Here is a 24,098-nt window from a genome sequence, read left to right on the forward strand (position 1 = left end):
AAAAGATGCAACAATGACTGTTTACCCTAAACATGTAAAGGTAGATATTTGTAGTAATGACTTTTATATTGTGTGACTTGAAAACAATGAATACCAAAATATGGTGCTCCGTCATTAGACACATGTTCAATTATTTCTGAAAAGAAGCCCTTTTAAGACAAGAGAAGTTACATAAGAAGATATTTACATTCTTTAGTGTAATCTTATATTTCACTGGTAATGCTATATGCATTTTAAAATACAATAAGCCAGCAATTCCTTTGTCTTTTGTGTGAAAATATTGTGTTAAATAAAGGATTGTACTTCACTGTAGTAATGAACGGATAGTCAAAACTATATACTTAGACAAAGATTATATTTTTGGTTTGTTACTGAAAAATAAATAGGGTGATATTGAAATGATAGTTGGTGAGTTGTTTGTTTTATTTTTTTTTGTTTAATTTTTTTTTTATTGATAGGGGATTCAGAGAAGTATTGCTATGGAATGTGAATGATACAGACATAATGGATCTGAAGTCTATCCTCTTGTATATGTATTTTTGTTACCTTAAGAATTGTAGATTATTATACTTGAATTTTGTACATTACAAAATCTAGCTTGCTTGCAAGGATAGGTTGGTTGTTGTACTTGAGGATAGGTTGGTTGTTGTACTTGAAGATAGGTTGGTTTTTTGTACTCAAGGACAATTGGTTGGTTGTTGTACTTGAGGATATGTTGGTTGTTGTACTTGAGGATAGGTTGGTTGTTGTACTTGAGGATAGGTTGGTTGTTGTACTTGAGGATTGGTTGGTTGTTGTACTTGAGGATATGTTGGTTGTTGTACTTGAGGATAGGTTGGTTGTTGTACTTGAAGATAGGTTGGTTCTTGTACTGGAGGATAGATTGGTTGTTGTATCGAGGATAGGCTGGTGGTTGTACTTGAGGATAGGTTGGTGGTTGTACTTGAGGGCAGGTTGGTTGTTGTACTAGTAAGTAAGTAAGTAAGTAAGTAACTACTTTATTTAATGAGGCTAACACATTCGGTTTCCCGATCTTCCATGCAGGCCTCAGCATATACATAGCATATACATAACAATGTATACACAAAGATAGGTTGGTGGTTGTACTTGAGGATAGGTTGGTGGTTGTACTTGAGGGCAGGTTGGTTGTTGTACTCAAAGATAGGTTGGTTGTTTTACTCGAGGATAGGTTGGTTCTTGTACTCTGATAGAAATATAACAGAAGCAATGTTTTCCTGCACCTATATGCCAGGAAAGTTGTTATAAACAAATTACGTTATTTAATCCAATTGTTGAAAAAAATTATTAAAATCTTTCCAATTTATGTTTAAGATACAATATAAGGGTTTTTGCTAAAATTTTTAATGAATTGCAATATCTTATCTTCAAATCAAAAAGAAAAAGAAAGTAAGTGTGAACTGACTCCATTAAATCAATATTTTTCATTTTTAACTGTTAGAAAAGAAAAATATTTTTATTTCATTGATTTTACAAAAGGTCCTTGACCTATTGAACTCAGTTCTCCAAGTCTCTTGACCAAGTGACTAGGTAATCATTACTCTAAATGTTTGATCAAAAAATGTGATTTTGTTTTTCAAGTACATTATGATGGCCGTAATGAATAACTTATCTTACATATAATCTAATATAAGTTAAATTTGAAGTCGAGGATTAGAAAAAGTTTGTATTCATTGCATTGTTTTCTTTTTACACCTAGGGTTTAAGAAGGGTTTACCTCTGTGCATTAATAGAATTTATTTTGTAATGTATTACTGTATTAAATAGTTGAAATGTTGATCGGATAAAAAGTTTTGCTGGAGGGAGTAAGAGAGAAAGAATTAAACGGAAAAAAGTCGGTGACATGGGTTAAGAAGTAAGAAATTTGACTTATATAAATATCTGACACATATATGACACATATGAAAATTGTCATGTAACAGTACATGTATGAGTGTGTACTTTTAGTTATTTGAATGAAGTAACATTTGCTTTGTGAGCTGTAATATGGGCATGATGGCCAAGTGGCTAAGGTGTCTGCTTGATTTTAACCCAGGTTTAAACCCTACTGGAGTCACAACAGTGTTTTCTTATTATATGACACTAGCATAACAGGGCACCAAATATAGAAGTTTTTGAGAAATGAAAATAATAGCAATTTTGGGGCTTAATAGGGCTTTAAATTGACATAAAATTCAAATGTGATTTATGTGTCCCATTTTCGATAATGATAACATTCAAATCAAGTTTTATTTACTTCACTCAGCACTCCTTTTTCCATTTCAATTTTAAAACCGCAATTTGCATAAATGACATATGTAATAGGCAATAAGAATATATTTACATTTTGAAATAAACTGCCTCAAATAATATGCGGAATAAGCCATAATAAAATAAAGTAACCGCCCAGTTGTCATGGACGTATGATTTACATTTTATTTATTTATCATTTAACAATCCCATTTTGGGTGTAATAATACACATATATATATATATTACATCTTTTTTTATCCCAAACATACTTATATGCTTATCAGACTGGGTTACCGAAGGATTTATTTGACGACCTTTTGTGGGTGTGTGATAATTAATAACCAGTCCCATGAACATTCAATTATTTTTTTTTAAATTAAGCAGTCTATTTTGTGTTTGTTGTAAGATCACTACCTTATATTTTTTAACGGAATTATATGAGTGAAAGAAGGTCAGTTTGCGTATCAGTTAAAAAAATACTTTACTGTTAATATAATTATATGTAAGCTAATTTGAATGTTTTTAGGGTTTCTTTTGGTCACAAAAATTGTATCTTTTTTATAATATACGATATAAATTTGATATAATACAATGTATGTTATAATATAGGCTGCATATATAATGTAATAATAGTTGTTGTTATTGTTGTTGTTGGGTCCTTAAAGACACACGTACACTGTAAAAGTCATATGACGATATTCTTGATTAATTTGGTTGCCCATGAGTGCATTATTTTAGTTCCAAACAAACACCTGAGTAAGGGGCGTACTTAAGGCCGAGTGGTTTATTATTAGTAAGGTCTTTGACTTCAAACCACTTGCCTCTCACCACTGTAGGTTTGAGCCTCGCCAGTGTCTTTGAAGTCGTCATGTGAGAAAGCTTTCCAGCTAGCTGATGATGTGTTGGTGGTTCTACTAAGGTGCCCGTTTGTGCCTGAAATGATACAAAAGGTGCACCTGAGGTCTTTTAAAGAAACCTGTAAAGCTGGAAAGTCGCCATATGACCTATACTGTGTTGATGCAAAATATAATCCAACCAGAAAAAAACCTATCTGATTAGAATGTATACAGGCCTTTCATAAGCTACCTGGATATTAATAAGGTGAGTCACAAAGTTTAAATCTTGGCGGGATTTGAACCCAATGTGATGAGATATGTATGTACAGTCAAACATGCATGTGCTGATCGAGACCCTTTCAATAAACCTCGTATTCTAAGAAAAGCTTTCTTACCACCCTCATTAGATATTCTCATCAAGACAAACGATGGTATAATTATGAAAACTTGTATATAGAGGTATTCTGTGGAAACAGACCATGTTTTTTTCCAATTTTTCAAGGACATGTCTCTGAATGTTATAGACAGGTTATACTGTAGTTTATAATTTAGTAATGTAAACTGTGTCACTGGGTTTCTAGGAGAGGTTTGGGAAAAAAAATTAAATTTATGTCTGAAAACAGGTGCAATGGTTCTAAATCATTAACAAAACTGCCGTTTTTTGTATTATAATAATTATTTAAAAGTATGTAATATGTAAACACTGGAAAAGGTTGCCAATGTTGTTTAAGAGTAGTGCTGTGTAGTCAATTATTTTCAGATAAACAACAATTCTGCTGATCAGTTTATTATAAGTGCCGTACACAATGTTGCCAAGCATTTGTCAACCCAGAACAATTTTTCCGGAATTTATTTCGTCTGCGACAGCTAACTGTCTAAACTGCAGTTTTAATTAAGTGAAGAAAACTTCCTTGAGATTTCGCAAGAAATTGTTTCGATTTATTACGTTCTTTGTTGTCTGCGTATTGTTAGTTTCTCAATTGGAACACCATATTTGGTAAACTTTGTGAAAACTGCTTAGTGTGCTGGCCTACTTTTTGCACGGCTTGCAGAAAACACTGCGATAGATAATCAATAGACTGAGGGAAAAAGGGAGGCCAGCGTGAATCTTCGGTGTTTAAACATTCATGAATTATTGAGAAAATAAGAGAGTGTTCGGTAACTACCTATACAGTTTAATTACAGTCGAGGGAAATTTAAAGGCTGCCTTGTTTGACAGTTTATAAATAGTTTATTAGTCTATAAATAGTTTTTTAGCTCTTTCACTACTAAATTCACACAATGGATTTGTCCTACCTTAAATTTGGAATTGTCCATTGTTAATTTAAGGGGATATTAATAATTTAAATATGAAATTATGCAGTAAATGATTTATAGGGCCTAGTTAGACTGCATTGCATAAGCAGGGAATGGGGTATATATTTTCCCATGTCCCATCAGGCTATCTGTCTATAGATTTAAAAAACAGTGGAATTTTGGGAAGGGGGAGGGCCTTTGTGTCCTTTGGACACATTTCTTGTTTAATTTATATTTTCAAAGGTTTTACGTGATATAGTCTTACCAACTGGGGAAGATCTAAGAAGACTAAATAAAATTTCAGGCTAAAAGAAAAAAAAGAATGAAAGAATAAGACATCTAGAGCCAGATCAAAATATTTTGTCTGGTTTGTGGTTAATAGAACAGAAAATTATCTTGATTTTTGCATATGTAATATCTGAACCTTGTGAATATCAAAGAATGCATATTTATTTATATTATATATAAAAAGTTGCTGTTGTAACTGTATACATAGATAAGTCGGCAGATTTCGTACAATATTTGTTACAAGATTTTATGTTCAGAGATTTCATGATAGTAATATTATGTTTGAAGTTAAAATGGTTTTTCCGAACAACAACAATACTGTCGCAATTTTATTGTTCGGGGCTATAAAAGTTTCCTTGTTTGACAAAATATCTTTGTCTAGACAAATATTACACCGGCCAGTGGATTTATATTGTAGCCAGTGTGGAAATAACTTTGTGCAAATCAATAAAAGAAAATGCATATCACACCAATGTGAAATACACGCAGTCTTAAAGGACTTGTTTGTTTTGTTAAGATAATATAAATATAGGCATTCAAGTGTTACGTAGTTTTGTGAATGGGATATTTTTACTTGGTAAATATCATCGAAAGTGTTTCTCTCACGTTACCAATAAGTTTTGAAAAAGTGTTTCACGGTTGGATATTTTTTTACTGGTTAAATAATAAAAAAAGAGTTTTTGACAGTTTTGGTTTTTAAATTATTAGGTAAGTTTACATCTAAATCTTCGGGTATTTTATACATACTTAAATAAGACGTAAAGAAATTTTCAGGTAATATAATATACATGTAATATATATACGATATATATGTTTTTGGTTTTTTTCAGTACAAAACCATCATATCTTTTCCTTCATTTATAAGTGTATTGACATGTATATATTCCTTTAAGGACAGACCTTATGAAATACGAATGTTGAAACGGTATACGAAAAAAATTTGAAAGGTAAAAATTCAAATTAACGGAAATAACAGTTTACTGGGTGTGTTATAATTTCTGGCATATCAGTGCAAAACTGTTATTGTATTAGAATTTACAAACAGTTCCTAGTAAGCTTTTATGAAATAAGTTTTGATCCTTTTGAAATTTGAAACATCCTGAGGATGGTATAAAAGGTTAAAATCAAAGATTAATATAGAGTCAGAATTAATATTATAATTTTAGATTTTGTGTGCACTGAGGTGCAAAACTATCATGTATCATTAAATGTACAAATTGTATAATTATTTACATTAAAAAATAAATTCACTTTGTTTACAAGCATTATCAAGCAAATTTTTCCTATTAAAATGATATTAATATTTTATTATCTAGCACCTCTTTGCAAAACTATCATAATTATATAAACATGTATTTACAATTTCATATTAAATTCATATGAAGATGTTTACATCTCTTTAAACATCCATTTTGTAATTGAACCTCATAAGTTAGATGTTAAAGGTAGACATTCAAATTAATGGTTTATTATTTCAGATGCTGTAGAAATTATATATTCAGACTAAGGTTAACATATCTTCTTTTTTTTCCTATGAACTAAATGTATATCTAATCAGATATATAAATATTTCAGGCATCGATTTAGTTTAAACATATTTTATTCCGGAAATACACAATACATGATATACAGATTGAGACACATGTATATATACACTGTACGAAATATATTAAATCTTACAAAGTTCTTCTCTAAAAAATCATTTGATTTAAAGGTAGATATTCAAATTAACCATTCATGGTGTTGGTGGTAGTGTTGGTAGTTTTCACATCGGTTCACGACAGTAAAGCCACATTGAATTTAATTTTTAGTGGAGCATGTGTATAGTGTCATGATCGTTATATTCAAATATATTTCTTGCCTCGTTTTGAAACTGTCATAAATTTTTCTCTATCTTTTAAAGAATTTAAATAAGAAAAAAGAATTATCCTGATACTTTAAACTCAATATAAAAAAATCAGTTATAACTAAATTTCAGGCCAGCGATACTTTTAAACTTTTTTTACAATAAGAAAAAAAAAGATTTATAATAGTTTTCGAGCCAAGGCGCATGATGATTTGAGACTGGCTAACGTTACACAATGTGCTTATGGGTGATCAAGATCTCGCCTTTGATAACATTGTGCATATACCTTCAGTGTTCTTACCGACTTATACGCCCAATTAAAGCTCTTATCTATGGCCAATTAGGAGTGCTCAGTCAGCCGTCAACGCAGACATAACATTTTTTTATTATGAATAAAGATTTATGTCGAAATATCGTTTGCGGATTTAAAGTAAATTTATTCATAAAATCAGTAGGTAATATATATATAACCTTAAGATAATTATATGGTAAGTCTTTTCATATCCTGAATTTAAAATTATAAAGAAAAAGAGAAAATTGGATATATTTAGATTACGAGTGGTAAAAGATGAATATTTAAAACCTTCTAAAAATGCTGATTTTTCATGGGGAAATATATATTTAATATATAACTTTATTTTGGCCCTGCTACAAAACTGTTGAATTCTTCTCTTTTTTTTGACTTGGAATTTTGCGGTAAACTTTCCTTAAAAACTTCATGGAATTTTGTGGTAAACTTTTCTTAAAAACTTCATTTAACCACAATAGATATTTTCCATTGACTTTATAGAATACTTCTTCATTATCAAATTTTGAGTGCAATATAAAGGGCAGATAATCCTGGAAAATATGTTTGCTTAATTATGTAATCTTCCATTTTATACTAAGAATGTCTTTTGTATTTTCTTAAAAACCATTATAGTTACTTTTAGTACTTGTTTACTATCAAGGGCAGGTAATCTATTTATAATAAGCAGTTTTGCAGAATTACGTCCCTTTTGCCTCTTTTCTTGTTATAATGACAATATTGACCAGTACTGAGAAATTTTAGTAGAGCTGTCCATGGATAGGTTTTGTATTATATAGAGCTAAATCTGCTGTCATAATTATTGGAATAGCCATTTCAACATTTTAACTTTGCACAGAATTTCATTAGCTTAATTTTCACTTTTATCCAGTAGCTAATTTTGATTATCTGTCATTAACACATAGACGGCATTTTTTCGATTGTTCAAAAGTATTTTCTCACATTTCTCTAATGTCTAGAATGTCATGGCAAGGATGTGATTTGGATGTAAGACAGTTACTGTTGTGCCAGGTATAGCTATCAAATTTTAACAAAAAGGTGAAATAAGAAACAGTCTTCAAATGTTTTTTGTTTTTTATAACTTTTTAAGGCATTGTTATACTCATCAGTGCAATTGTTGCCTGGATTTCTTTTTGCACTTCCATCGAACAATAGATAGTAAAGATGTAAAATATGCCATTTACTGTATCACACAGGCATTCGGCACATTTGTCTTGTCAATATTGGTCAAATTATTATAAAATAATCTCCCCTTGATATCAAGAACAAAATTACTATCTAGAATCTGTCTACTATTTCAGTGTGACTTAAAAGTGTTCATGAACCAAAGAAAAATAAACTTATTAATAAGAGTAGAATGTAGGAATCGGCCTTCTTAAAACTAAAATTTTAGTTTGAAAAATCAGGCTACTGCTATATTTGTATAATGGGAGAGTTTCTAGTTAATCCAGCAGAGTTATCTCTGCAGCGCCCTTGGCAAATAAGAGGTATACACCTGTATGCTGGCTATCTCTGTGTATAGCTGGTTTACATTGAATTTCAATGGGAAAATGCAGAGATCTAATTAATAAGCTAAAGTTTATATTATAAAGTAAGCTGATTAACACTGCAGCCTTAGAAATGGTGAATTACTGTTGTGTTCCACTTTGTAATGGGTTTTGAGGGTTTCATTTTCCACAAGACAAAAGATTAAAGAATAAATGGAGAGTAGCAGTAAAGAAGGGTGTGCATGGTAATAAAATGAAGTTATGGTCACGCACATTTGCCATGCCAATAATGATCAAATTGTCATAATAATTATTAATAATAATCACCCCTTGATCATCAAGAACAAAATGACTATCCAGCACCCGTTTACTATATAAAATTTATTTTTTGTAATAGTATTTTTTTGTTGCCTGTAGTCAGAGACAGGTGCATTGCATCAAAACTGATACATATGTGGAACAGGTAATAGGATTTGCAAAGCAATTGAAAATTCTGAAATCAGAACTTAATTAAACAGGGGTCACATATTTTATAGGTCTGTTCCATGATTCTAAATTGTTGACAAACTAGCTTGATTGTAGAAAATATTTAAGTGATTTGACATACTAGAATGGAATATCATGAATTATACAATACGTATTGATACTCATTATCAATAAAGACAGATATATAATGTGAAGATTTTATTATTTCAGACACACATTATCATGATTATGTCACGTTTTAATGCACATACAAGTACATTTTGCCTTTATACGTGTAATAAAGTATGTAAAACTGAGCTAATGGCCCAGTAGCAGAATGGGTTCTCCCTTAAAGTCTAAATTTCTGTCATACGTCTCCAATCTGATAAAAATTATATAACTAGATGCATTTTATTTACTAAAGAACAAATTTGAAGCAATAAACTCTATACGATTATATTTATTTGAAACATCATAAATTTACAAATATACAAAAAAAGATTATATCAAACATATTGTATAATTCACTTTAATTATATCTATGTAAATAAAATGTATATATATAAAGGCATTATATTTAAAAAGTTTTAACAGGAAAGTGTTGATTATTTATCCAAGATCATTTTCATACTGTTATTCAGTACATTGTACAGTTGAAAAATAAAGCAGTTTACCGGTATATGTTTAAGATTTAATGTAATATGTTCAATTTGTTAAATATAATTACCTTAATATTAAATGAGAAAATCTTCATTTATTTCTGCTGCTGAAGCCCCTTTGGTAATTAATTATTTCTTTAATTTAACAACTGACCAGTCAAAATACTCTGAAACTTTCTATTAATCTCTGCGTTTACATCAAGTGGCCGTAGTTTGTATACCTCTTATTTATTACTTCCGCTTATCAGTAGTGTGTGGGAAACTCCCCCATTGATTTGCCAAGCATTCCAGGCTCGGACCCCTGGCTTTATACTCAAGTGACAAAAACTACATGTAATTACCAATTCCAGAAGGTTCAGAGCTAAGAATGCTGTCACTCTAAGTGCACTGACATGTAACTTTTGTGAGTTAATTTAGATGTTAGATAACATTGTGCAGAGCATTATTGTTGCATATTGTAACATTGTTTAGATTTTCCTGTGTGTGAATCTGACATTGATTGTAAATTTATACAGACAAAGATTTTGCGGTGCCTGTCAGATTGCTAAGCTTTTGTTTTGTTTTTCTTGGCTGTCACTTTGTGCTGGAAATGTTAGCATGTTTGTTTGGTAATCAATTCTGGTGGGGGGAGAAAAGTATATATATACATGCAGGGAGCAGGTAAGGGTATATCCCAGGCATGTGTTTACCCTTGTCTTGATAATATTCAGGGAAATGATGCCGGGTCTTTGTTGAAAAAGAGGAATGGGGAAATATGGGGGAAATTTAGGGAAAGAAAAGGCAAATCAAACTTGCAGAGCCTATGGTATTATGATGGAGAAATCAGGTAGTAGAACTGGAAATGGGGGATTTGGAAATAAAGGAAAATCTTTCGATCTAATGTATATTATGATTGAATAATAATTTGAAACCTTTGAACCCTTGAATCCATGGTGTCATGCCTATATAATATCAGTATTGAAGGCTGACTCAAGAAGCTAAATTCCATCACAATACTTATTGAGTTAAAATAAATATGTTACGCTGGTGATTTTACCTTTGTCACTGAGACCTGTATAGAGCCAGGCTGGTTCTTAACATTAGTGCAGTCTTACCAGGCACTATACTGTCAGCTGAGAAATATTGTACAGGCTGTCCAGCGTCCCTTAAATTCCTAAAAAATCCTAATTTTTTTTAGTTTGGCTAAAATTCCTAAAAAAATGAAAAATTCAAAGGGAATTCCTAAAAAAGCCCTATTTTTTCACTTAAATTTCTATTTTTTTTTATCTTTTGTGATAAACATCGCGGAACAACCATGTTTCAATCACAACCTAAATTCGAACACAGTCAGTGGAACTGATGTCATGTCTGACTAAATTGCATGAAGTCACATGTTGTATTTACTTAGTATGCAGAATAGCTATACTTGATTGTCAGATGTTATCAGAAAAATAATAAGACACTGTTTCTTTAAATGGAACAATGAAAATTGTCCGACTTTGACCATATCAAAATAGTGACCTGTTTAAAATTGTGATAAAAAAAATTCCAAGGAAGTTACATTTTTATTGGCTACAGAGTTTTGCCATTTACCTCTTAGGTGTATTTAAAGCAACTATTTACATGATGAACCACTAAATTTCATCAAACTTAATGTAAGGGTCCTTATTAATAAAATCTTAATTTGTAATCAAGTTATTTTCAAGTGATGACTAGAACAGATCTTTTGTAAGTGATACCAACTGGCAGATCTTAAACAAGTTTCCATATTTGCTTATTATAAAGTGGGTAAGGTAAACTGGCGGTAATGATTGGATGCTTTAACCATTTTGCTACCCAATTAGCATACTAAGAAATGACACCTTCAGCTGCCCTTTTTGTACACATTAACATGTACTGAACATATGTTATAACATATAGTGTAAGTTTTTTAAAATCTGGAAAAAGAAACTGTTGAAAACCGTTGAAAATCATTGAAAAAACTGACACTGTTGTGAAATTTTCTACAATTTTTAGTAGCCTGATTTATCTTGAACAAATTCATCATAGATGTCTACCCTGCTGTTTGAATATAAGTTTAAATATTCCTGGGAATGACTTGAGTGGGTCATATCGTTTTTATTGTTTTTTAAGAAAGATCAAGACTTGTTGAAAATGTACCAATTAACCTTAAAATGAATAAATGTTAATAAGAAATGCATTTATAGCTAAAATAAATCTAAAGCATTATTGGCTAATCATAGCTTAATTAATTGAATATTGGTTGTTCAGGGATACTTATAACTTTGAAAATGCTTTCATTCTAGTTAAGTTTTAATGTAGTTTTTCAGCTCTTTTTAAAGACAGTTGACCAGTAAATCCATTCCTTCACTGGTGACTATGGAACACTGGTTACACCTTTGCTATAACTGAACTAGAGCATTATTTGTGAGTTACTTTTATGTCAAATGTGCAAAGTTGAGCCCATATCATGGTCTTTTGAGGCCATAATTTAGATATAAAATTCCAAATTTTAGCCCTTATATTTCCTTTATTTACCCTAAAATTCCTAATTTTAGCCCTAAAATTTCTTTAAAATTGCCCTTAAATTTGCCCTAAGTTTTTGTTAGAAGGTGCTGGACAGCCTGATTGTACTAAATTTCCCAAAACTAACATTGGACAGTTAAAAAAAATGGAAACTTAACAAGTTTATTTCAGATTTTCTGCAGGAAAAGTTGAAATTGATACTCTTAGGTTGTTTTTTTTATTGGCAATGTCAAGTCTTTTATGCAAGAATCGGAGAATAAGGGTTAAAATGATTTTTGTCAGGAGTTGGTGAAAGTTCTGTTTACTCTCTGCCATAAAGTATATACATACATTTGTATAATATTGAGCTTCTACAGAGATCTGTCTCTGCATTTCTTCAGTCAATAAAGTGATAATAAGTTCAGTTTACCCATGGTGTGTAATTTGGCTACTTTAGACCGGTTATTTGACAGGTTCTGGGGCATATTTCCTGGGTAAATATTAGCTGTGGTAGCAGTCTATTTTAGAAATATTAAAGATTTTTTGATACTTAAGCACCAGTGCTATTAATATGCTTTTGGATGAGTTATCAAAATATTTTTTACATGATTGAGATATATTTCGTATCACACTGTTTACAAGTAAGTGAAATATATATGATTTTTGGTTCCTGTTCAATATACAATTAAAGAAAAAGTATCTTTTTTGTGCCGAAGCACCAGTGTAGGTACCAAAAATTTGCTTTTGATAAGTTTTGTAAAATACATGTATATCTTATGTGATAAAGATAAACTTCATATCACACTGTTAAAAGCTAAGTGAAATATATGATTTTTGGTTCCTGTTCTATACAGTCAAAGAAAAAGAATCTTTTTTTATATACCAAAGCATCAGTGCTGTTACAAGTAATTTGCTTTTTAATGAAATATATAAATATCTTATTGTGAGATATACTTCATATAACACTGTTGGGAACTAAGTGAAATATATGAATTTTGGTACCTGCTTTAAACACTCAAAAGAAATAGCTTATGACATTGCTTAACAGATCAAGATTAGCAAGAATAATGCCATGAAAATGTCAGTCATATAAGTGCCACCTGGCTAAAATTTAGTTTTAATCCAAAAATTACAGAGAAAAGGACATAAAACAAAGGTACAATTTAAGAGTTGTTTTTTAGTCAGTATTAAATATATGGACAAAATAAAATAAACAAGAACAACAAGGAAAGGTGGCATTCAATGAATGCAAACCTCACTTTGCTATGATTATTTTTGGTATATTTTCACAGTCAGTTTTTAATAGCTCTTAGAAATATTTGTAAATTTCAATTTTTTACTGAGATATTTTCTCCATATTGTATATTTTGTAATTTTACTTAACTTCTTATTTCATTAGAACACCTGGTTATAAAAGTGTGTAAATTTTATACATTTACATCAATTTTACAAAAATCTAAATATTAATTGTTTATTATTCAATCAGGAAATCTTTGTTTAACTTTGTTTTCACTTTTATCTGAAATTAACAAAAGGTCAACAAATGTCATTTAATCATTTTATTGTGTTTATTTTTGCTTCTGGCATTAGAGCAGAGTTGTCAAATTACAGAAATTCAATCTGACTTAAAATCAAGGTACATGGCTATCGTATAGTTAAATGTGACAATTTGAATATGTCAGCGGGATGTCAACGGGGTCAGGTGAACAAAAGAGGCGAAACTAATAAAACACCTAGTAGGTGACATTTTATATGATTTCATTCACTGATATGTTTGTAAAGGTAGAAAGATATAGAGGGAGTTGCTTCACCTTTGGAGTGAATGGTACTTTTGGACACCATTACTTCACGTTTACGTGATTATAATGCTCGTGGCTTAGACAGTTGGCATGATTTTTTTTTCGGCTCAGGATTATTTACGTCTACGTTTTATTTAATTAAGGCAGTTTATGGATTTCCGAAGGCTATTTTGAGACTGCACCTCACTAGTGGCATGATCTTTTTCGGCTTTTGATTACGTTCTTCTGTTAGTGCTTTAATTAAGCCGTACACTTTATGGATTTTCGGAGACTATTTCGAGACTGCACCTCATGGATTTTCCACATATCTATAGGAATTTATGTAACAGATTTTTCAAAAAAAAAAAAAGATCAGAGTGAGCGGAACATGATTTGTGCCTATTAGTTCTGTTGTGTGTAGAAGCAATATAAAAGTATCGGAAAAGTGTAATCTTTGACATTTGAAACAAGATCTTGTTCAAATTGAAGAAAGAAATAAAAGTATTATGTTACGTTTTTCACAGGTGGGCGAAAATTTCTTTTGTGATTTATAAGGATTATATTTAAGTAATAAAACATTTCTTTTGTTCTGTTTATTTATACAGTCTTGTGGGTTATAATTAAGACACTGTATGCTCTTTTAAGATTTTCACCGAGTCACAAGAAAAATTTTCTTTGAGTCATAAATTGTCAAAATGTTAATATTGAATTTTCATTATTTTGAATGAATGACAGTTTTTGTGACTCACTTGCATAGATTGTTGATAGAAAATTATATTAATTTTACTTTTTTTTCATATTTTCAATGAGTCATAAAAGAAAGATTAAGTGAAAGGCACAATAATACTGCAAAATTTATGAGAACTTGGTATTAAAAATTTTGGTAAATATAAGGGTATAGCCTAGGTAGATAAAAGGTTTTATTAGTTCAAGTGGTCAAATATTAGCCAATACAGGTGTGCAAATACAAATATCTGATAATAAAATGATATAAAACAGATTTTTGGAGATAATTTGGAGGATTTAGAATGATATAGGTGCCATTTAGACTGTATGGTAGAGCAAACTTCTGGTAGGATTGTATGGCAGAGGTTTTTAATTGCCAGAAAGTGTACAGTACAAAGGAGGTTAAAATTGCCAGTTACGTTGGTAAGTACCAGTAAGCCTGTATGGTAGATGCAATAGACAGTAAGAGTGACTGTATGGTAGATGCAACTGAAAGTAAGACCGACTTTATGGTGGATGCAATTGACATTAAGACCAACTGTATGGTAGATGCAATAGACAGTAAAATTGACTGTTTGGTGTATGCAGTTGACACTAAGACCGACTGTATGGTAGATGCAATTGATATTAAGACTGACTGTATGGTAGATGCATCTGACAGTAAGACCGACTGTATGGTGTATGCAGTTGACACTAAGACTGACTGTATGGTAGATACAACTAACATTAAGACTGACTGTATGGTAGATGCAACTGAAAGTAAGACCAACTGTATGGTAGATGCAATTGACATTAAGACCAACTGTATGGTAGATGCATTTGACAGTTAAACTGACCATATGGTGGATACAACTGACAGTAAATCTGACTGTATGGTAGATGCAATTGACATTAAGACCAACTGTATGGTAGATGTATGGTAGATACATCTGACAGAAAATCTGACTGTATGATAGATGCAGTTGACAGTAAAACCGAATGTATGTATGATACAACTGTCAGTATGACCGACTGTAAGGTAGAAGCATCTGACACTAAGACTGACTGTATGGTAGATGCAACTAACAGTAAGACTACAAATTTAATGGTAGAAGTACTTGAAAATTTAGAAATTCCCTATGGGAATTTTAGTGGTATTTTTTGGAAAAAAAGTGTATTTGAGTTATAAGTACAGAATGAAAGATTGTCTAAATGAACCACTGTAAAATTAAGCTACATAATTATGTATGTATGAGAAAATATGAATTATTTTTTTCTTAATTCTTATTTTGGAATTATTGTTAATATCAATATATTAATGCTTCTTTCCTGTTATAAGATTGTTTTGAAAGTGGATGAAAAATCTAAAAAAAACAACAAACAAAAACTCCATTATTGGGCTTATAATCCGCATACTTGAGTTTTTCCTTCTTTTTTTTTCAAGACAAATTCTGTCATTGACATTCTAAATGGTCTTTTTGAAATGTAATGGACATTATCATTATTTATATCTACTTAACTTGATTGACTTATTAAAGTTTGAACATTTGACCTATGCAGTGTCAATTAGCTTATTGTTATTCATTATTTTAAGTTTTAATCTTTATGTACTTTTTATAATACAGTCATGATTGTAATTTGCATATTCAAATGTTTTTAATGTGGAGGTTAACAGTTCAAGTTGATAACAAATAGATGGGAAATTGACTAGAATATAATAAAACTTTTATTATATCCTCCATATATGAAGAGCATAGCACAAGAATATACATCGTATTAATTTTATGTTAATTTTTTTTCCCTAAACTTATTTTCTCAAGGGATTTCACCTTAACTTTTACAGAATGAATCAATGCTGTTTAAAGTTCATAGAGGATATTAAATGAGTGTAGGTTTAATACTACAGTACGCTCACCGCGGGTTTTGCTTTTTCCGCGATACCACCGCGGAAGATTTTTTTTTATCGCGGACAAACGCGGGGGTTCGTCCGCGATGAGAAGCCTAATTTCCCCGCGATCCCCAGTTCAGTTGTTTCCACCGCGGACAAAATTCTGACGACCGTTCTTCATTTATCGATAAAATCAGTCACCCGTTTCCCGCGGGGGAACACCATGGTCAGTTGGTCAGTATAAATTAACCTCCAAAAATAATAGACGTTTTATTATTTTTTACGTCATCTTTTTTACACAATGACTCGAAAATTGACCACAATCGTCTCCTTAAATGTTATTACACGTTAAATTATTTGAACGGAATTTGAAATAAAAATAATTACAGCTGTACTTGTTTTTGTTGTTGTTTTTAATATTTTTGTTATAAACGTCCACAAAACTATTCGTCCACATACCAATATTTTTACAACTGAAATCGTCATTTATCACTGCCATCTTTACTTGTTCATTCCTTGTGGTTCTATAAGTATTATTGCTGTTAAACTAACGAAAAGCTTGTTTATTATTCCAGCGCTCTTGATGTATGATACTTATATATAATAAGCACCAAACGCATTAAAAACAAATTCCGCATCCATTAAAAAAATAATGATTAGGCTGCCTTTTACAAATTATAAAATTACATTATTATCCTCGGAATTAATTTCAATGAAAACTTAATATAATAAATACAAGAAATCAAAGACAATTACGTTCAATTGTATGTACTTAAAACTACATGTTGTCTACAAATACTATTATTCCTATGAACAATAATATCTTAAAATAAAATTAAAATGAAATATTTTTAACTTGAAAATCGGTCGATGGAAGTTCTTAGAAAATAACTGCCATGTGCTCGTTTGCCTTATATACATGTATGTACATGCATACTGTTCATAATAAAATAACAAAAGTATAACGTCAAGTTTAACAAAATTCTGCAAAAAAAATCTATAAAAAAAGAACAAGCAAACAAACTACTAAAACAAAAATGAAAATAAACTTCAACAGTTGATACAAACTTCAAAACATATACATTACACTCACACCTGTAATTAGATAAATCAAGAATATCATTTAATGTATATTTTGGTGAAATAAACGCTTTCTTTTAATGTTCCAAATAAAATATAAGACTTTATGATCAACATGCAAATAAACAGAAACAGTAAAACGCATCTGACAATTGAAAGAGATCCTGGAAAATTGCCTGAATAAAATTGTTGAGGGTTACATTTTCAAAGTTTTTAAATAAGAAACAAAAGCTGGCATATAAATTGTTGCAGTATCTTTTTATGCCCCCGCCATATAATGGCAGGGGCATATAGTGTTACCCTGTTCCGTCATTCCGTCATTCCGTCCTTCTGTCCTCATCAGTTTCCGTTCATTATCTTAATAACCGTTGCACATATTGAACTCAAATTTGACATATGGATATGTCATGAGGAAATACAGGTCAAGTTCGAAATTGGTCATGGTTCGATGATTTTTGGCAGAGTTATGCCCCTTTTACATTGAAAATAATATGAAATTTTCAGTTTCCGTTCATTATCTCCCAAACGGTACAAAAACATTCAATTCAAACTTGACATATGGATATGTCATGAGAAAATACAGGTCAAGTTCGAAATTGGTCATGGTTCGATGATTTTTTGCAGAGTTATGCCCCTTTTACTTTGAAAATAATATGAAATTTTCAGTTTCCGTTCATTAACTCCCAATGGTACAACACATTCAACTCAAACTTGACATATGGATATGACATGAGAAAATACAGGTCAAGTTCAAATTTGGTCATGGTTCGATGATTTTTGGCAGAGTTATGCCCCTTTCACTTTGAAAATAATATGAAATTTTCAGTTTCCGTTCATTATCTCCCCCAATCGTACAACACATTCAGCTCAAACTTGACATATCGATACGTCAAACGAAATGCGCAGGTCAAGTTCAAATTTTGGTCATGGTTCGATGATTTTTGGCAGATTTATGCCCCTTTTACTTTGAAAATAATATGAAATTTCAGTTTCCGTTTATTATCTCCCAACAGTATTAAACATTCAACTCAAATTTGACATATTGATACGTCAAAGGAATGCGCAGGTCAATTTTCAAATTGGTCATGGTTCGATGATTTTTGGCAGAGTTATGCCCCTTTCACTTTAAAAATAATATGAAATTTTCAGTTTCCGTTTTTATTATCTCCCCAACAATATTACACATTCAACTCAAATTTGACATATGGATATGTTTTTGGAATGCGCAGACCAAGTTTGAATCTGGTCATGGTTCAATGATTTTGGCAGAGTAATGCCCCTTTCACTTTGAAAAATGATATGAAATTTACGTTTCTGTTTCATTATCAACCCAACAGTGTTACATATTCAACTCAAAATTGACATATGGATTATGTCAAAGGAATGCGCAGGTCAAGTTTGGAATTTGGTCATGGTTCGATGATTTTTGGCAGAGTTTATGTCCCTTTCACTTTGAAAATAATATAGATACATCTTAGGAATAAGCAGTTTAAACCTTTTCCCTTATATAAGCGTGTTTCGACGGCTTTTTGACCCCCCCCCCCCCCCCCCCCCTTTTCGAGGCCTCAAACAGTGAAAAAAATGCCCTATTTTAGGCCCCAAACACTGTTTTTTCGTTTGAGAAATGTTGTTAAAAAAAATGGACCATTTTTTCGGCGCCGTCCCCATTCCAAATATTACATCAGGGGGGTTGCCAGAAGGGGGATGTTTGCCCCCCTTCTGTTTGGGGGGTTTGAAGGGGGGGGCGGAGTCCCCCTCATCGCCAAGAAAATTTTGGACTTGTGAGAGGCTTTAAATGATCCCAGGTCGATCATAAGATAACGTGTAACCAACGCTGAAAAGCCTTTTGACTCTATCTCAATCCCTTGAGAAGTTGCAAAAAGCACTTTGAAATAAATTTTGATGGAAAAAAATCGAGGCAAAAAAGTGATTTTTGGCAATTTTGAGATGTCCCCTCGTTGCCATGGTGGTAACAGGAAATTTAAGACTGAGCATGTCGTTACAAAGGCAATGGTCCAGTCAACATTTGTGCCAAGTTTGATTAGTATTGAAGCATTTTTCATAGTTTCATAGCAGTTTGAACTTGTGAGAGGAGGCTTTTCAGTGAAAATGGCCATTTTTCACAATATGCTCATGGGGGAAAGGGTTAAGTTTGAATTTGGTCGTAGTTCAATGATTTTGGACAAACTTATCTTTCCTGAATGTTGGAAAAATTTTGAACTTTCAGCACTCATACTTTTGTGGAAATGTATATAGCCATTATGTTGGCTACAAATATGCAATATGCTATTTTTAAAAGGTTAAGACTGAATAATTTCAGTGCCTTGAACATTGTATAAAAATGGTTTGTGTTAACATTGAAAAGTTTTAAGGGCCTTTGAACTTAGAATGAAAAAAATAAATTTTTTTTTGTGCAAACAAATTTGGAACTAAATATTATAACATTTGAAATTTTGGCTGCATGCGGGGGCATCCGTGGCATGATGACACATTTCTAGTTCATAAATGTAATATGCCGAATTTTTCATTATTTGACTTCAAGTTTCTCACTACCATGAAGTTACGACGACAATGATTTATCTTGATGTCGAATACATATTATACATTACCTAACACAATAACAATAAGAAGAACAAGAAAAACACTGCATTTGTACATGTACTTTTATTACAAAAAAAGAAAGAAAACAAACAAATTTTACATATAGTTACATGTATATGTACAGTACATGTTACAGTACATGTACGTACGTATACTGATGTTTAAATACAGTAATTAATTTTTAAAATATAAGGTTTCCACCGCGTTGACCGGTGTTTGACCGCCGCGTTCCTCCGCAATTTACTACTGCGTTCCGCAGGGGAAACGGTTTCAGCCGCCGATTTATGTCCGCGGTGGGGAAAATTTTCTGTCCGCGGTGTCACGCGGACAATATCTGAGCAAATTTTCGTCCGCGGTAAACCTCATCCGCGGGGTCACGCGGGTTTTGAAAAAGCCGCGCTGAGCGTACTGTAAATTTATTGAACAAGTTGAATAAAATCATATTATGCGACATGCCTATAAGCGCACTTTTACGCTATGTATGGATATAACACAAATGACGTCACGTCAAAATGTTATTACACTAGTGTAATATCGTTTTTATTAAATGGCTTTATTACACTCCTGCGCCGCAGTTTATGCGATAAACTGGCATATGATATATAATATCATGTTCTTGTAGTTTCATAATTTTTCACAGAGTTATGGCCCCTTTGTTGTTGTTGTTATCCCCCGCCGATGGAATCGGGAGGGGGATATAGTTTTGGCGTTGTCCGTCCGTCCTTCCGTCCTTCCGTCCGTCCGTCCGTCCGTCCATCCGTCCGTCCGAATTTCGTTTCCGGAGTAGTTCTCTGCAACTAATGGCTGGAATTCAACGAAACTTTATGGGAATGTTGATCAGCATGTGAAGTTGTGCACCTGGGTATTTTCGTCTGGATATTTTTAGTATTTTTAGAGTTATTGCCCTTGACTTAGTAAAACGTCCGAATTTCGTTTCCGGAGTAGTTCTCTGCAACTAATGGCTGGAATTCAACGAAACTTTATGGGAATGTTCATCAGCATGTGAAGTTGTGCACCTGGGTATTTTCTTCTGGATATTTTAGTATTTTTAGGGTTATTGCCCTTGACTTAGTAAAATTTTGTAATTTTCAACTTGTGTCGCATGTAACTCAAAAAGTATTTGACCTAGAGTCATGAAACTTTACAGGAATGTTGATCAGTATGTGTAGTTGTGTACCTGGGTATTTTCATCTGGATATTTTTAGCATTTTTAGAGTTATTGCCCTTGATTTAGTAAAATTTTGTAATTTTCAACTTGTGTCGCATGTAACTCAAAAAGTGTTTGACCTAGAGTCATGAAACTTTACAGGAATGTTGATCAGTATGTGTAGTTGTGCACCTGGGTATTTTCGTCCGGATATTTTTACTATTTTTAGAGTTATTGCCCTTGACTTAGTAAAATTTTGCAATTTTCAACTTGTGTCACATGTAACTCAAAAAGTATTTGACCTAAAGTCATGATACTTTACAGGAATGTTGATCAGCATGTGTAGTTGTGCACCTGGGTATTTTCGTCTGGATTTATTTAGTATTTTTAGAGTTATTGCCCTTGACTTAGAAAATGTTTGCAATTTTCAACATGTGTCGCATGTAACTCAAAAAGGATTTGACATAGAGTTATTTCCCTTGACTTAGTAAAAACTGTTTCATTATGTTGTTATTTGATCCTTGAGTGCTTGAGTTAGAATCAACCAACTTTACAGGAATAATGATCAACTTCACTAAATTACGAATAATGAAGTCTGGAGATTAAGATGTTTTTACATCTAGGTGAGCTATTGTGATCCCCCACCGTCCGTCGTCATGCGTCGTCAGCAATTTCTTTAAACAACATCTCCTCAGAAACAAATGACTGCACAGCACCCAAACTTTACAGGAATGATCCTAGGGTGGTCCCCTGCCAAAGTTGATCAAATGGTTCTGGTCTGTTGCATAGCCTTATGTCTTCAGTTGTTGTGTTAATAATAACCAGTACTCGGCGGGGGATATAAATTCAACGAATTTGCTTGTTTTTTTTTCTTTAGCATTTTGTAATATTGGCAGGGCATTAAATTTTGTTTTGTGCCAATTCTGTCACTCAATTTTTGTGTGTGTTTTTTTGTGTTTTTTTTTAACCAATTAAATTTGAGATGCTCATATCTTTACGAACTAGGGTTACATTTATAATAAATGTCATTCATAGGTTATCTGTAAATGATGATAAATTAGGATTTTATTACCTTAATATAACATTGGTTATTGATAAAAAAAATTGATGAAATTGGTTTTTTATTTCCTTCAATTTTGCAAATAATTTGTTTATTAGTCATAAGAATGATGTATTAGAGTTTGTTATAATGATTTGTAGCCATTTTAAGATAAAATAACGTCTTAGTTTAAAATTAATGTGGATTTAGTTTTGGATATTGTTTTACTGTATAGAGTTGCTGATACCGTTAATATACGTACCTGGTTTAAAGCAGCCCGCCTCCAAATTCATGCTAATTTTCATGAAAATTTTGAAAATGTGTTTAAAAGTATCATTATGTGAAATAAACAAAAGGAAGCAATTTACACATTATCAATGGCACTTACAACCCACGTTAACTACTAAAAAGAGGACAAAATATGCAAAAATAGCCCTTACTGCGTTAGTAATGCAGTAGAAATATAATTATAAATACTGAAAAATCATTCATAAATCGACAAAGCATGTAAATTATTACTTGAATCTTGAATATTTTTACTTTTCGTAAAATCTCTGTACATTTTTCTCAAGTTTTATTTTGTTGAAATATTAATCTGGAGGCATGCAGCTTTAAATCTTCAAGGCCTTCTTGTTGTAGCAAAAGATTCTACTCATGCTTACAGTGCAGACCAAGATCAGCCAGTACATCCGTGCCTTGCCGTCTGATCATGGTCTGCACTGTAAGCTATTCAGTCAGTACATATTTTAAATTTTTTACCAAAAATAAAAAAAATATGATTGGTTTTGCCAAATTGAAAGAAAAATGGAGCCAAGAGAATGAGTTTTGTATGGAAAAACATTTTGAGCCTTATAGATATAATCTTAAAGATCCTGTATGTTGTAATTGAGGTTGTATACCACACTTAAGTGAAATTATATATATGTATATAATTATGCTTATAAAACAATTTTCAAACATCGAAGAATATGTAAAATATGTACTGCAAATATTTGTACATATTATATGTAATCATTAAAATATATGCATTCATTTCTTATTGAAAAATTTGACTTAGACTTTATAGAAAATAAATTTTTTATTACCTCCCTTTATTTACATGAAATGTTAAATTCGGTAATATCTTTATAAATAATGCTTTTTGGAACTTACAAAATTGATAAATCTTAATTTGAGCATCATATTTATGATATAAAACCATAAAAATTTGTGTTACAGGATCTTTAAGATATTTCAGAAAATCAGCTAAATTTTCTTTGTTGTTTCTTTTGTTGAAATAGACATCAACTATTGTAGGAGACCACCAGGACACTTTATTTATAATCTTTATTTAGTTTAGAAGTTTTCATTAAAATTATGGTAAATTATCAACTGCATAAGACATATTTGACTAGGAAATTTCTTAAATTGTTTTAAATTGATTAGTATGAAAAACATTTTTATTAACCAATAATTGTTTCATTGATTGTATAAGTTGATAATTCTTAATGATATATATACTATCAATTGTTACAATTTCTATTGATGAAAGAGTGATAATTTAATCAAACCAAGATCACTGCACTGCTTGATTGATTGTTATGAATGCTTTAACAAAGCAATTTTAATGTGATTAAAATGTTCTAATTGAATGTGCTTTAATGCTGAAATAATTTCTACTTATTTATACATTAAGATATTTACCACACAGCATAATGCAGTATGTCGCTCTCATACCCACTTTATAAACCGAAAATTCCTCTGAGGGGGATTTTGTCCTAGGTAGCAATTTTATGAAGGGGATTTTGTCCACTTCAAAATTTCACACATGAAGGGGATTATGTCCACCCATGAAGGGGATTATGTCCAGATATACAAAAATACATGAAGGGGATTTTGTCCGAAGGGGATTATGTCCGTACACCCCAGGACACATTTCCTTGCCAGATAATGCATTCCCTGT

Source organism: Ruditapes philippinarum, unplaced genomic scaffold, assembly GCF_026571515.1.
Source record: "Ruditapes philippinarum isolate M1 unplaced genomic scaffold, ASM2657151v2 ctg313_1_1_1_1, whole genome shotgun sequence".
NCBI lineage: Eukaryota > Metazoa > Mollusca > Bivalvia > Venerida > Veneridae > Ruditapes > Ruditapes philippinarum.